The sequence below is a fragment of the Dermochelys coriacea genome, chromosome 6, assembly GCF_009764565.3.
Source record: "Dermochelys coriacea isolate rDerCor1 chromosome 6, rDerCor1.pri.v4, whole genome shotgun sequence".
In the NCBI taxonomy this organism is placed as follows: Eukaryota; Metazoa; Chordata; order Testudines; family Dermochelyidae; genus Dermochelys; species Dermochelys coriacea.
The window spans coordinates 30946182-30960088 of record NC_050073.1 but is presented as its reverse complement, the minus strand read 5'-3'; the positions used below and the strand labels follow the sequence as shown (position 1 = coordinate 30960088).

At 40.0% G+C, this 13907-nt stretch overlaps 1 protein-coding gene across 8 annotated transcripts in view; it reads left to right on the top strand.

The window, feature by feature from the left end:
- Positions 1 to 13907, top strand: part of IRAG1 (inositol 1,4,5-triphosphate receptor associated 1) — a 137666-nt gene that overhangs the window by 29421 nt on the left and 94338 nt on the right. The gene's annotated exons all lie outside the window — the stretch shown is intronic.

The window sequence follows — 13907 nt, the reverse complement described above, 5'->3', positions numbered from 1 at the left end:
ATGTTTTGTTGTTGTGTATTGTTTACTTGTTCAGCTACCCTGTCATACTGGATCTAGCAATTGCAGCAGAATTACTGTGGTGACATATTATAATCTCCATTCTCATGAGATAAAGCAATCTCATTGTTACAGCCTGGTGTAACTTCTCTTCTCTTCCAAATTTTGCTCAGTAGATACACTAGGCAAAATTTGCTTACAGTATTATATTGTTTGGGGAGATAGTGATTACATTCTATCAGCCACATGAATTTCTAAATTATCTTTGTTTTCAGAACTTGATTAGCCTCAGGAAGCAAGATTATTTATCATGTCTGAGACCAATAGCTTTGCTTGGTTTGAGCTTCTACCGATGTGATTGAAGATCTGTGCCTGATGGACTAATGAGTGGTACATGTCAGTGAAGTGAGGAAATGAAACTTTTTTACAAACTAATTTAGGGACGGTGATCTTTCACAGGTGCACTGACATGATGGATCCTGGAGGAACAAAGCTCATGGGAAATAGCATGATATTTGAGACACTAATTGACTGACATATGTTTATACTGTTAATTTTAGGAAGTGGGGCCAGTATTGTGAATGACTTAAGTGACTCATCCCCAAGTGAGATTGGGGGGGTGTGTGCATATGCATGTGTGCGCACACACGCAAGATGGGATGGAAGGAAGATTGTGCAGTTGAGTGTGTGTGATAAAGTGAGGGAGCAGAGATTCGAGAGATGGGTAGACAGAATAAGTAAAGAAAGGAAAGGAAAAAGAAACCCAGGGGAATAGAGTGAGGTAGATAGTAATTAAGTCTGGTAATTGAAAGGGCAAGAATATAATTTGATTCCCATGCTCAGTCACTGCTCTCCAAGCAAGTATAGAGCACATCATGTTGCTTTGCAATGACCCACCTGGCTGAGATGGGAGAAAGTATGCTGGGGCTCAAAAAGAGACTCCATTCAGCCATTCTTTGCAGAGTAAAATCATCACATGGAACTTTCACTATGGAGGCTGTAAACTTGGGGAGAGAAGTCTTTTCCCTGGGATGAAAAATAAAAGAAACCTGGAACTCAAGTCGTTGACAAATGAGATTTTTTTTCTTAATTTGGTCAAAAAAGTTTTGGTTCAGTATCACTTACCTAGCATGTCCAGTACCTCTGCATTGATGAACACCCTTTTGCAGTACCAGAAATATGTCTGGTAGCCTGGCATCTGTGTGCTTTCTAAAAATATTTAATGCTGACCACATTCAGAAATCCAAACTGACAGAGCAGAGAGATTCGAGGCATTCTCTAGCCTGGGATTTTTTTACTGTCTCGAATAGTAGAGTGGCCACACTAGGTCAGATCAATGGTCCATCTAGCCCAGTATCCTGTCTTCCAACAGAAGTCAGAACAGGGCAGTTTCAAATCCCTTGTCATCCAGTCCCAGCTATTGGCAGTCAGAGGTTTATGGACACCTCGAGTATTGGATTGCATCCCTGACCATCTTGGCTAATAGCATTGATGGACCTATCCTCCAGGAACTTATCTAATTCTTTGTTGAGTGCTTTTATAGTTTTGGCCTTCAAAGCATCCTCTGGAAACAAGTTCCAAAGGTTAACTATGCATTATGTGAAAAAGTACTTCCTTTTGTTTTGTTTTAAACCTGCTGTCTTTTAATTTAATTGAGTGACCCCTAGTTCTTGTGTTATTGAAGGGGTAAATAACTCTTCCCCATTTACTTTCTCCATTCGTGATTTTATAGACCTCTACCATATTCTCACTGAGTCACCTCTTTTGTAAGAGTCTTTTTTAATCTCTTCTCATATGGAAGCTGTGCCATACCTCTTATCATTTTGTTGCCCTTCTCTGTACCTTTTCCAATTCTAATATTTTTTTTTAAGATGGGGCAACTGGAGCCGCATGCACTATTCAGAGGGTGGGTATAACATGGATTTAAATAATGGCATTATTATATTTTCTGTCTTATTATCTATCCCTTTCCTAATGGTTGCTAATATTCTATTATCTTTTTTGACTGCTGCTGCACATTAACCAGTGTTTTCAGAAAACTATCCACAATGACTCCAAGATCTCTTTCTTGAATGGTAACAGCTAATTTAGACCTCATCATTGTGTATGTATAGTTAGGATTATTTTTTCCAATGCACATTACTTTGCATTTATCAACATTGAATTTAATCTGCCATTTTGTTGCCCAGTCACCCAGTTTAGTGAGATCCCTTTATAACTCTTCACAGTCAGCTTTGGACTTAATTAATTTGAGTAATTTAATATAGTCTACAAATTTTGCCATCTCACCATTCACCCCTTTTCCAGATTACTTATGAATATATTGAATAGCTCAGGTTCCTGTACTGATCCGTGGGGGACCTTGCTATTTATTTCTTTCCATTGTGAAAACTGACTATTTATTCTTACCCTTTGTTTCCTATCTTTTTAAATGGTTACTGATACATGAGGGGACCTTCCCTCTTATCCCAGGACTGCTTACTTGGTTTAAGAGTCTTTGGTGATGGACCTTGTTAAAGGCTTTCTGAAAGTCCAAGAACACCATATCCACTGGATCACCCTTGTCCACATATTTGCTGAAACCCTCAAAGCATTCTAATAGATTGGTGAGGCATGATTTCCCATTATAAAAACCACATTGACTTTTCCCCAACATATCGTGTTTATCTGTGTGTCTGATAATTTTGTTCTTAGCTATAGTTTCAACCAATTTGCTTGGTACTGAAGTTAGGCTTACTAGCCTATAATTGCCAGGAGTCTTTTTAAAAATATCGACATTACATTATCTACCTTCCAGACATCTGGTAGAGTTTGTTTTAAGCAATAGGTCACATACCACAGTTAGTTGTTCTGCAGTTTCATATTTGAGTTCTTGCAGTACACTATCTGGTCTGGTGACTTATTACTGTTAAATTAAACAATTTGTTCCCATCTCCTCTGACACCTCACTCTGGGACAGTTCCTTAGATTCGTTGCTTTAAAAGAATGGCTTGGGTTCAGGGATTTCCCCCATGTCCCCTACAACTAAGACCAATGCAAAGAATTCACTTAGCTTCTCTGCAATGGCCCTTTTTCCCTTGAGTGTTCTTTTAATACCTCCATTGTCCAGTGACCCTACTGATTGTTTGGTAGGCTTCCTGCTTCTGGTGTATTTAAGAAAACATGTGGTTAGTTTTTCTGTCTTTTGCTAATTGCTCTTCAAATTCTTTCTTGCCCTGCCTTATTATACTTGAATTGCCAGGGTTTATGCGCCTTTCTATTTTCCCTACTAGGATCTGACTTCCAATTTTTAAAGGATGTCTTTTGCCTCTTTTACTCTGTTTAGCAATGGTTGCATTTTTTTATTCTTTTTACTTTTTTTTTTAATTTGCGGTATATATTTAGTTGGAGGCTCTATTATGGTGTTTTTAAACAGTCTCTGTACTGTTTGCAAGCATTTCACCCCTGTGACTGTTCCTTTTAATTTGTTTAACTAGCTTCCTCATTTTTGTGTAGTTCCCCTTTTTGAAGTTAAATGCTACTCTGGTGGGTTTCTTTGGCATTTCCCCCCCCCACAAGTTTGTTAAATTTAATTAAGTTATAATTGCAATTTCTGAGTGTTCACCTCTTGACCAGATCCTGTGCTCTGCTTAGGACAAAATCAAAAAATTGTCTCTCCCCTTGTGGGTTCCAGGAAAAGCTGTTCTAAAAAGCAGTCATTTATGGTGTCTAGAAATTTTCTATCTGCATCCCTTCCTGAGGGACATATACCCAGTCAGTATGATAATTGAAATCCCCCATTAATTACTATGTGTTCTACCTTTGTAGCCTCTCAAATTTCCCCAAGCATTGTCGCCAGGGTCAGGTGGTTGATAGTCTGTTCCATTGCAATTGTTCAAGCATGGAATTTCTATAGTGATTGGTACAGCTTGATTCATTTCAGATTTTTACTTCATTTAACTCTGTGCTTTCTTTCTTTCTATATAGAGCCATTCCTCCACAACACAACCAACTCTGTCATTCCTATATACTTTGTACTTTGGTATTACTGGTTTTAGAGCAGCTGTGTTAGTCTGTATCTGCAAAAAGAAAAGGAGTTCTTGTGGCACCTTTAAGACTAACAAATTTATTTGAGCATAAGCTTTTGTGAGCTACAGCTCACTTCATGTAGCTCACGAAAGCTTATGGTCAAATAAATTTGTTAGTCGCTAAGGTGCCGCAAGTACTCCTTTTCTTTTTTTGGTATTACTGTGTGCCGTTGACTATCATCATTCCACCAAGTTTCCATGATGCCTATTATATCAAAATCTCATTTAATGCTAGGCACTCTAGTTAGCCCATCTTAGTATTTAGACTTCTTCTAGCACATGTATGTACACAATTGCATATTTTGACAATATTCAGTTTATCAATATTCAGACTAGAAATAAGGCGTAAATTGTTAATAGTGAGAGTAATTAACCATTTGGAACCACTTACCAAGGGGCATGGTAGATTCTCCATCAATGAGAATTTTTAAGTCAAAATTGGATTTCTTTCTAAAAGATGTACTCTAGGAATTATTTTGAGGAAGTTGTGTGACATGTGCCAAACCAGAGGTCAAACTAAATGATCATACCTGTCCCTTCTGGCCTTAGAAACTATGAATCTGAGTTGTTTGCCTTCTGTGTTATGTTTAAATGGGAATCCTTTAATTTCACTAGCTCCTACTTGTATTTTACCAGCTTCTTTCCTGTCTTCTTTATTAGGATAGAGTGTTCTCCCTTTAATAAATTCATCTCTGTGGGATGTCTGTATCTGAACCATGTGCTGCTTTCCACCCTCTAGGAGATCTGCATGTTAGCTCTCTAATGCAATGCCATCCTAAGGCAGCAAATAGTGAGTATTAAGGTCCATGTGCTATTCACTATTGTCTGGGATAGAAGGGAGCTCATGAAATCAGATATTTAACAGAGTGCTATGATGGAGAGAGAATTAGCTAGGGTCCCTCTGACCGTGGTGCCTGAAGGGGCCACACTGAGAATGCCACACTCATGGCAGACTGTAAGAAATAGGACCGACAATCCCCCAGACTGGTGGTTTAGTCTATAATTAGATTCACTGAGCCAATAATAAAAGAGCTTCTGCAGTACAACACTGGTTTAACAAGAAGCCAGACACAGTCTCCTTTAAGCAATTCAGCCTTTGGCTCCCATCCAGACAGCCAAGTCTAATATACTGAGGGATTATTGAAAACCTTATTCACTATATTTAAAGTTCTACCAATCCCAAAAGATCAGGCACGCTGCCCACCAAGTCAATTAATATTTCAGATCTCACCCCAAGTACACACTTACAGCCAATCCTTATTAACTAAATCTAAGATTTATTAAAAAAAGAAAAAAGTTATATATGGTAAGAGATGAATATATATACAAATGTGTGTAAAGCCCTTAGGTCAGTTTCATAGCAGAGATGGTGAGGCTGCTGAATCAATTGTGAAGGTTATAGTCCAATAGGCTGTTCAGATGTAGAGTTTGTTCAAATTCTTCCATGAAAATTCCAGGGTAAATCCAGAGTAAATGTGGAGATCTCAGTCTTGTGACTTAGACCTTCCCTTCAAAGTTGAAGCAGGCTTGAGATAAAAAGGATCAGGCCTAAAGCTTCCTTTATAGTTGAAGCAAGCAGGGTACTGACAGGTAATCTCACCATGAAGCTTTGATGAAAGCGAGCCAACTTTATTCAGAGAGTCCTTTCTTAGACAATACTTTAAGCAATAGCCATTCAAATTACTAAGACAGTTCATTATATCAGATAATTAAGCTGAAGTCAATGTAAATAATAATATTAGTTCCTACAATATCTTACATCTTTTGAATCAGTAGAATACAGTAATGTATCATCAAAAAACAGGAACTGGATTTTTTTCATCCATGAACTAATTAGATCATATTGTTAAACTTCTAACAAGATATAGGTAAACACAGACAACACCTAGCATCTACTCATGATTCTCTAACCATACAGGCAAACATGTTAAAGATTTGAGTCTACTTAACATGGTGTTGATGACTAGCTATGAGGAATGGCCCTGTTTACCATTTCAGTGCCTCTTGTTGTTATGGGTCATACACAAGTTGACCAGTCTGTCAGTTTCACAGTGCCCTTTGCCCCGGCAGATGAACACACATTTTAGGGCTCTACTGGAAATTTGAGGTAGGGGGGAATAGCCAAAGGGTGAGGGGTCTGAGAAAATTCCATTCTATGTGGCATAGAATCAGAGGTGTAGGGCTAGAAGGGATCTTGAGAGGTCATCTAGTCCAGCTCCCTGTACTGAGGCAAGACCAAGTAAACTTTGACCATCCCTGACAGGTGTTTGTCTCACCACTTCTTAAAAACCTTCAGTGACAGGGATTCCACAATCTCCTTTGGAATTCTATTCCAGTGCTTAACTATCCTAATGGTTAGAAAGATTTTCCTAATATCTAAGCTAAAACCTCCCATGCTGCAGATTAAGCTGATTACTTCTTGTCTGACCTTCAATGGATGTGGAGAATAATTGATCGCTGTTCTCTTTATAACAGCCCTTAACATATTTGAAGACTGTTTTCAAGTCCCCCCTCAGTTGTCTTTTCTCAAGACTAAACATGCCCTTTTTTAAACCTTTCCTGGTAGGTCAGGTTTTCTAAACCCTTTATCATTTTGGTTGCTCTCTGCTGGACTCTCTCCAATTTGTCCACATCTTTCCCAAAATGTGGCACCCAGAACTGGACATAATACTCCTAACTAGGGCCTCACAAGTACTGCCTAGAGTGTGAAAATTACCTCCCGTGTCTTACATATGAGAGTCCTGTTAATACCTCCCAGAATATTAGCTGTTTTTGCAGCTGCATTACATTGACTCATTCAATTTGTGATCTGCTATAACGCTCAAATCCTTTTCAGCAGTACTACCACCTATCCAGCTGTTCCCCATTTGGTAGTTGTGCATTTGATTTTTCCTTCCTAAATATAATACTTTGCTCAGGAATGCTCACTTCACCCTAAGTAGAGGAGGACCTACACTTTCCTTCATCTTTCTCTTGCTCCTAAAGTATTTAAAGAACCTCTGATTGCCTTTTATGTACCTTGCTAGGTGTAACTCATTTTGTGCCTTAGCTGTTCTGATTTTATTCCTATATTCTCATGTTGTTCTTTTATACTCCTCCTTAGCAATGCATCCATGCTTCCACTTTTTGTAGAACTTCTTTTTGATTTTTCAGGACAATGAAGAGCTGCAGGATGGATAAGCCAAAATTCATGAAAACTGGCCTTGCTGTTCTCACAAAAAAACTGTTTTATTTTTTAATGCAATGTAAAACCTGAGAGCTTACAGATCCACTCAGTCCTACTTCTTGTTCAGCCAATCACTAAAATAAACAAGTTTGTTCATATTTACAGGAGATAATACTGCCCTCTTATTTACAATGTCACCAGAAAGTGAGAACAGGCATTTGCATGGCTCTTTTGTAGCCGTCAAGGTATTTACATGCCAGATATGCTGAGCATTCATATGCCCCTTCATGCTTCGGCCACCATTCCAGAGGACATGCTTCCATGCTGATAATGCTCGTTAAAAAAATAATGCGTTAATTAAATTTGTGACTGAACTCCTAGGGGGAGAACTGTATGTCCCCTGCCCTATTTTATCCGCATTTTGCCATATATTTCATGTAATAGCAGTCTTGGATGATGACCCAGCATATGTTGTTCATTTTAAGAACACTTTCACTGCAGATTTCACAAAATGCAAAGATGGTACCAATGTGAGATTTCTAAAGATAGCTACAGCACTCGACCCAAGGTTTAAGAATCTGAAGTATCTTCCAAAATCTAAGAGGGACGAGGTGTGGTGCATGTTTTCAGAAGTCTTAAAAGAGCAACATTCCAATATGGAAACCACATAACCCAAACCACCAAAAAAGAAAATCAACCTTGTACTGGTGGCATCTGATTCCGATAATGAAAATGAACATGCATTGGTCCGCACTTCTTTGGATTGTTATCAAGCAGAACACGTCATCAGCATGGACGCATGCCCCCTGGAATGGTGGTTGAAGCATGCAGGGACATATGACTCTTTAGTGCATCTGGCACCTAAATACCTTGTGACGCCAGCTACAACAGTGGCATGAGAATGCCTATTCTCACTTTCAGGTGACATTGTAAACTAGAAGTGGGCAGCATTATCTCCTGCAAATGTAAACAAACTTGTTTGTCTGAGCGATTGGCTGAACAAGAAGTAGGGCTGAGTGGACTTGCGGACTCTAAAATTTTACATGGTTTTATATTTGAATACAGTATTTTTGTACATAATTCTATATTTGTAAGTTCAACTTTCATGATAGAGATTGAACTACAGTACTCGTATTGGGTGAATTGAAAAATACTATTTCTTTGGTTTTTTTTAGAGTGCAAATACTTGTAATCAAAAATAAATATAAAGTGAGCACTGTACACTTTGTATTCTGTGTTGTAATTGAAATCAATATATTTGAAAATGTAGGAAACATCCACAATATTTAAATAAATGGTATTCTATTATTGTTTAACAGTGCGATTAATCACAATTAATTTTTTTAATTGTTTGATAGCCCTAATTTTTACAAATCAGACATAGGGAACATTTTGCCTCCTGCACTAGAATTAAACTATTACAAAGAAATAGAGCTATTAATTGTCTTATTGCTCTTCTCCTAAGCTGCTGTTCTTAAATGTCTAGGCCCCATCACATTAAAGAGAAAAATAAAGAAGGTAGATTTTTCACTGTACATAAAGCCATCCAATCTGCAGTTTTGTTTTTCTTGCCTTATTCTGATAGGATTAGTATTTTATTGCCATCCTCCTTGGTTCTATTTTTAGAGGACAATCTTTTGGGCAACACAGGGAATATGTTAACAAACCATCTGTTCATAACAAGTTGTTCAGTTTTTTTAGTTGTCTGCTTCATAAAGAAGAGCAAGAATCTCCCTACTCATTTCTCCCCCATCCCCATCTACCCAAAATCTCAGCTTTTCAGAACAAAATTTTCAAACTTGGGTGTATAACATATAAGCTCTTAAATCCACATTTAGACACCTAAATAAATGGCTTGATTTTTCAGAAATGCTGAGCAATCTCAAATTCCATTGTTTTTAAAGATCATGACACATTCATCTAGACACCTAAAAATAGTTTGAGCTAACTTTAAGCACACGATTTAAAAAATATTGATCTTTGTGTATATGCTTACATTAGATCTGTGGTTCTCAGACTATGGTCTCAGGACCGCTAGCAGTGCATGGAGTTCTTTCTGGAGGGCTCATCTTTACATGTTTTCAGAGCCAAGCAGTAGGAGAATTGGGCTGCTGAATAGGGAGATTGATCTATGAGAAGTTATTAATCTTGCCAAGTAACCTGCAGAATAAAAACATTGAACCACTCACTATATTAGATAATTGTCATTGTGAGAGAGTTAGAACACATCCTGGTCCTGGGATAATATAAGCAGGAAATTAGGAGGCAAGGGTATGGATTTGCGGGGAGAGGAACTCTGGCATTTTTATTTTTGCGCAGTAAATCTAGGGGAAGGAGAGACTTTTCTAGTCTTCATTGTTGTAAGAATCCTGGTGGAGCCATAAGAGCAGAGCTCCCAGAAGACTGGGAATTGGGAGGCTTCTTTTCCTCTCCTGGGGGTATTTGTTTAATGTAAGATGTTTTTGTGACTTCTGAAGAAAAGTGAATTACTAATCACTCTACCTCATTTTCTATCTGTCCTGACCTTTCTGCTGCCCAGAAAACCAATTCTCTTCCTGTCTTTCTCAACTGACGATGTGCGGATTTTCCCCCTCTCCTACACCTGACAATCTGCACTTGTATTAAAGACACTTTGATTTTTTTCCTGAATCTGTGTTGCCTGCTTGCCAACAATAGCAGAATGCAAACATGGGAAATTATTTCTCTTGTAAAGTGGTGGCTTGTTCTAGTCTCCCCTTTTTCCCCCATCATACTTCTTTCTCTTCCTTCCATCTTTTGAGGGTGGATATGAAAGCTCTCAGACTGAGGACAGTAGGTCAGCACTACATCTTAGGTAAGGCTAGTTGGTTTAGAGCTTTATAGTAGGTGAGTTGTATTATCATAATAATTAGCCAATCTGTTAGGCATTTTACTTACGGCCAACATCTTTGTGACCTCGTTTTCAGTTAAGGCCTCGTGTGCCTTAGAACTGGAATTTTTTCTCATTTCCAGCCACTGATATAGCTGCATCAGTGCACATCTTAAAGTTAGACAAGAAAGCCGCATTCTGCGCTGGTGGAGCTTACTTATCTTTGAATCTGGAATAACCTTCACTGATGCATATGACTGTCTTCATTGATTACATTTGGGGTTTGCACCAGTGCTGCTGCTGTTTTGTGGAGTCCCCTCTTGAAGTTCGCAAATATGTACTGTGGTATTGGAGCATCTATTGTCAAATGTATCTTTCATGGAAGAGTTATTTTGCTAATATAACAACCAGTGATGAGCTGCCAAAATCTTAACAACAGGTTCCCTCCTCACCCCACAAGGGGGTCGTTGCCCACCCCTGCTCTCTGGGACTCCTGCCCCATCCATCCCCCCTATGTTCCTTGACACTCCCCCGGACCCCTGCCCAATTCACCCCTGTCCCCTGACTGCCCCCAGAACCGGGCAGGAGGGTCTCATGGGCCACCGTAGTGGGTGCCCACCCCACCCCTAAGAGCCAGAGGCACCTGCTGGGGTGCGAGGTGGGGAGTCCCGGAGGTGCTTACGTGGGGCAGCTCCCAAGAAGTGTCCGGCAGGTCCCTCTGGCTCCTAGAGGTGGGGGAGCATAGCTGGGGGGGGGGAGCGGCCGCTCCCCCACTGATCACATCAAAATTGGTGCCTTAGGCACTGACTCCCTGGGTGCTCCGGGGCTGGAGCACCCACGGGGAAAATTTGGTGGGGGCAGAGCACCCATTGGCAGCTCCCCGCCCTGCGCCCAGCCCCAGCTCACCTCACCTCCCCTCCGCCTCCGCCCCTGAACGCACCGTCCCGCTCTGCTTCTCTACACCCCCCCAGCTTCCCGCGAATCAGCTGTTCAGCAGGAAGCCTGGGAGGGCTGAGAAGTAGGCGGCAGCTTCCCGCTCAGGCCGAGGGTGGCGGAGGTGAGCTGGGGCAGGGAGCGGTTCCCCGCACGCCCCCCCGCCGGGTTACCTGCTGTGGCACGGGCGGCCCTCCTCGCGCCCCCCTGCCCCAGTTCACCTCCGCCTTGCTGGGCCTGAGCGGGAAGCCGCAGCCTGCTTCTCAGCCTGCCCCAGCTTCCTGCATGAACAGCTGATTCGCGGGAAGCGGTGGGGGGGCGGAGAAGCAGAGTGGGGCGGCACGTTCAGGGGAGGAGGCGGAGCAGAGCTGGGGCCGGGGAGCTGCCGGTGGGTGCTCTGCACCCACCAAATTTTCCCTTTGGGTGCTCCAGGGCTGGAGCACCCATGTAGTCAGCACCTAAGGCGCCACTTTTGCCCGGTTAAATTTAGAAGCCCTTTTAGAACCGGTTGTCCCTCGCGGAACAACCGGTTCTAAAAGGGCTTCTAAATTTAACAACTGGTTCTAGTGAATCGGTGCGAACCAGCTCCAGCTCACCACTGATAACAACTATAGATGATGTATTGAATTGGGATGATTGATTTTATTTATTTTACCCTGGGGGAAATAGCACAGTTTTGAACCCTGTGTTTTAAATCAAATACCCTTTAGTGGCTTACTTTGGAATTGCATCATTGCCTCAGTTAAGCAAAATCCTTTTAAATATAAATCCAGCTCTGAATCGTTCATCACAATCTCAGCTAATGCATAACCTCTTTTGAGAGGCAGCCAAATCATTGCTATCTTGACCAGTGAGATTCCTATTGAATTTCTTGGCAAGAGACAGAAGAAATAGGATGGCCTTCCTGCCCATAGATGGCAGAGAGGATCTTTTGTTTTTAAATCCCAGTAAAAAAGTTGTCTCCAATTATTTTAAAGGGATAAACTACAAAGAACCGCATGACTTCCTATTATGGCCTCACTCTGTCCTCTTTGACTGAGGCCCAAGCAGGTTTCTTCAGCACACTTGAAATAGTCTCTCTGAATCAAATGGTTTAAAAAAAAAAAGTTTCACCCACTGGAAATAATGGTGTAAATATGTGGGGTGCAGCATAAAAGGGTCCAGTCAGTAAATAATGGAGGAGCTGCCTACTCACAATAGACCTTTTCAGACAAAATTTTTGATTAGGGAAAAAAATAAGAGCAGCATTTGAATATAAGAACCCTTTCTTTCCAATATTAAAATGAAACTCGGTGAGATTGAACCAAAAGATACTTCACAGCATATTATTACTAATGCTTTTGAGAGTCTTGCTGTCAACAGCTAGGATTAATGAATTTCAGGTGAAACAGTTGGGTAGCTGTGCAGTGCAAGCAAAAGACTTACTGGAAAATATGCTTTGCAAAATCTTTTATCTCATTGAAATGAATGGGAGTTCTGTAGTTGACTTTAATGGGAGCAGGAGCAGTGCTTTAGGCACCAATCCTGCCATGGATCAGTGCCTTTGTAAAGACCTTTTTGGAATAACAGTGGGGACAGTGGAAGTCCTTCATCCTGCCATCATAATACAAAAAAAGAGGTGATGACAGGTTGACTGTTTCTGAAGCCAGAAATGTGTATGGCAAAGTAATGTCGATATCTGCTTGCAATGTTTTTGTGCTCTGAGACTCTGAAATATGGCACCATGGGGTTTCATGTTTATTGTTTGTGACTTCTGGATCAGATGGTCACAAATAAAAAGATGGTGTGATTTTTCCCTCAAATTGATAACCTTGCAAACTCAACCTGAAAGTGAAGTTGTAGTTTTTCTGATTCATGTAACCATACAGATGTTCCAGTTGGAATGTAAAACTGCAGAGCCAATATCATCATCAACAAGAGTAAAAATTAGTTTTAACTTTTCAGTAAAATAACACATTGGACTCCGAATCCTCACAGCGAGCGGATTGCTTAAGAAGATGCCATTTTTAGTGTAAAGCAACGCTTTAAGATGTCACCTGGATTCATAAACAGGAAAAGCAACCAATTCTCTCCACCTTCCCTATGTTGATTCTACCATGCTAACAAAAGTAATAAGCAGTAAAAAAAAATTAATCGCTAAAGCAAGCAGATCAGACTCTGAATATCCTCAGAGATCAGATCTGCTGAATAAGAGTGCTCTTTTTATGTAGTCACTTTTCAGAGTGGATCCTCACTTTGAACTGCCAATTAGGTCATGAAGTTGTTGATCTTGTTTGCTAAAAAAGGCTTTCTAAAATCCAGAACAAAACCTATCTGAGCCATGAGAGTAATCTCTTTGTACATTACTAATCATTTCTCTGTTTTTATCACTTTGGCAATGCAAAATTTAACTAGCTACATTTGCCACTTGCTTAGATGAGCTGGAGAGTTTAATGTAATTTGTGTCTGCCTAAAGGACTGCAAATGCCTCTTAGGATCCCAAAGTAACCTGTTTATGTTGGTTTTAATCAAGAGAATGTGTTCTTTGTGATCACTCTTTTTCAAATAATGATAGAAAGAAATTTTGTTTCATTTATTTCTTCATTTGGTAGACTTTTTGCTTGAATAAGAACAAGCTGTGTTTAGCTTATTGGGTCACTAACCAATTGTGTTCTGCCCAATTGCCTTAAACTTATTTAATGTTGCCAAATTAGGTCTTTGCTAATATTTTTTTCCAAAGTATATAATTTGTTTTCCAGCTCCACTGATGCTTATGTGATTTTTTTTTATATAATGTGTTTGAAATTATAGCTCCATTTTCATAACTTTAAATGATTCCCAAAAATGGAATGAATTGACATCAGAGGACATGGGATATTTTTCCCAAAGGAAATGTCAATTTGTTCTTTTCCCTTAG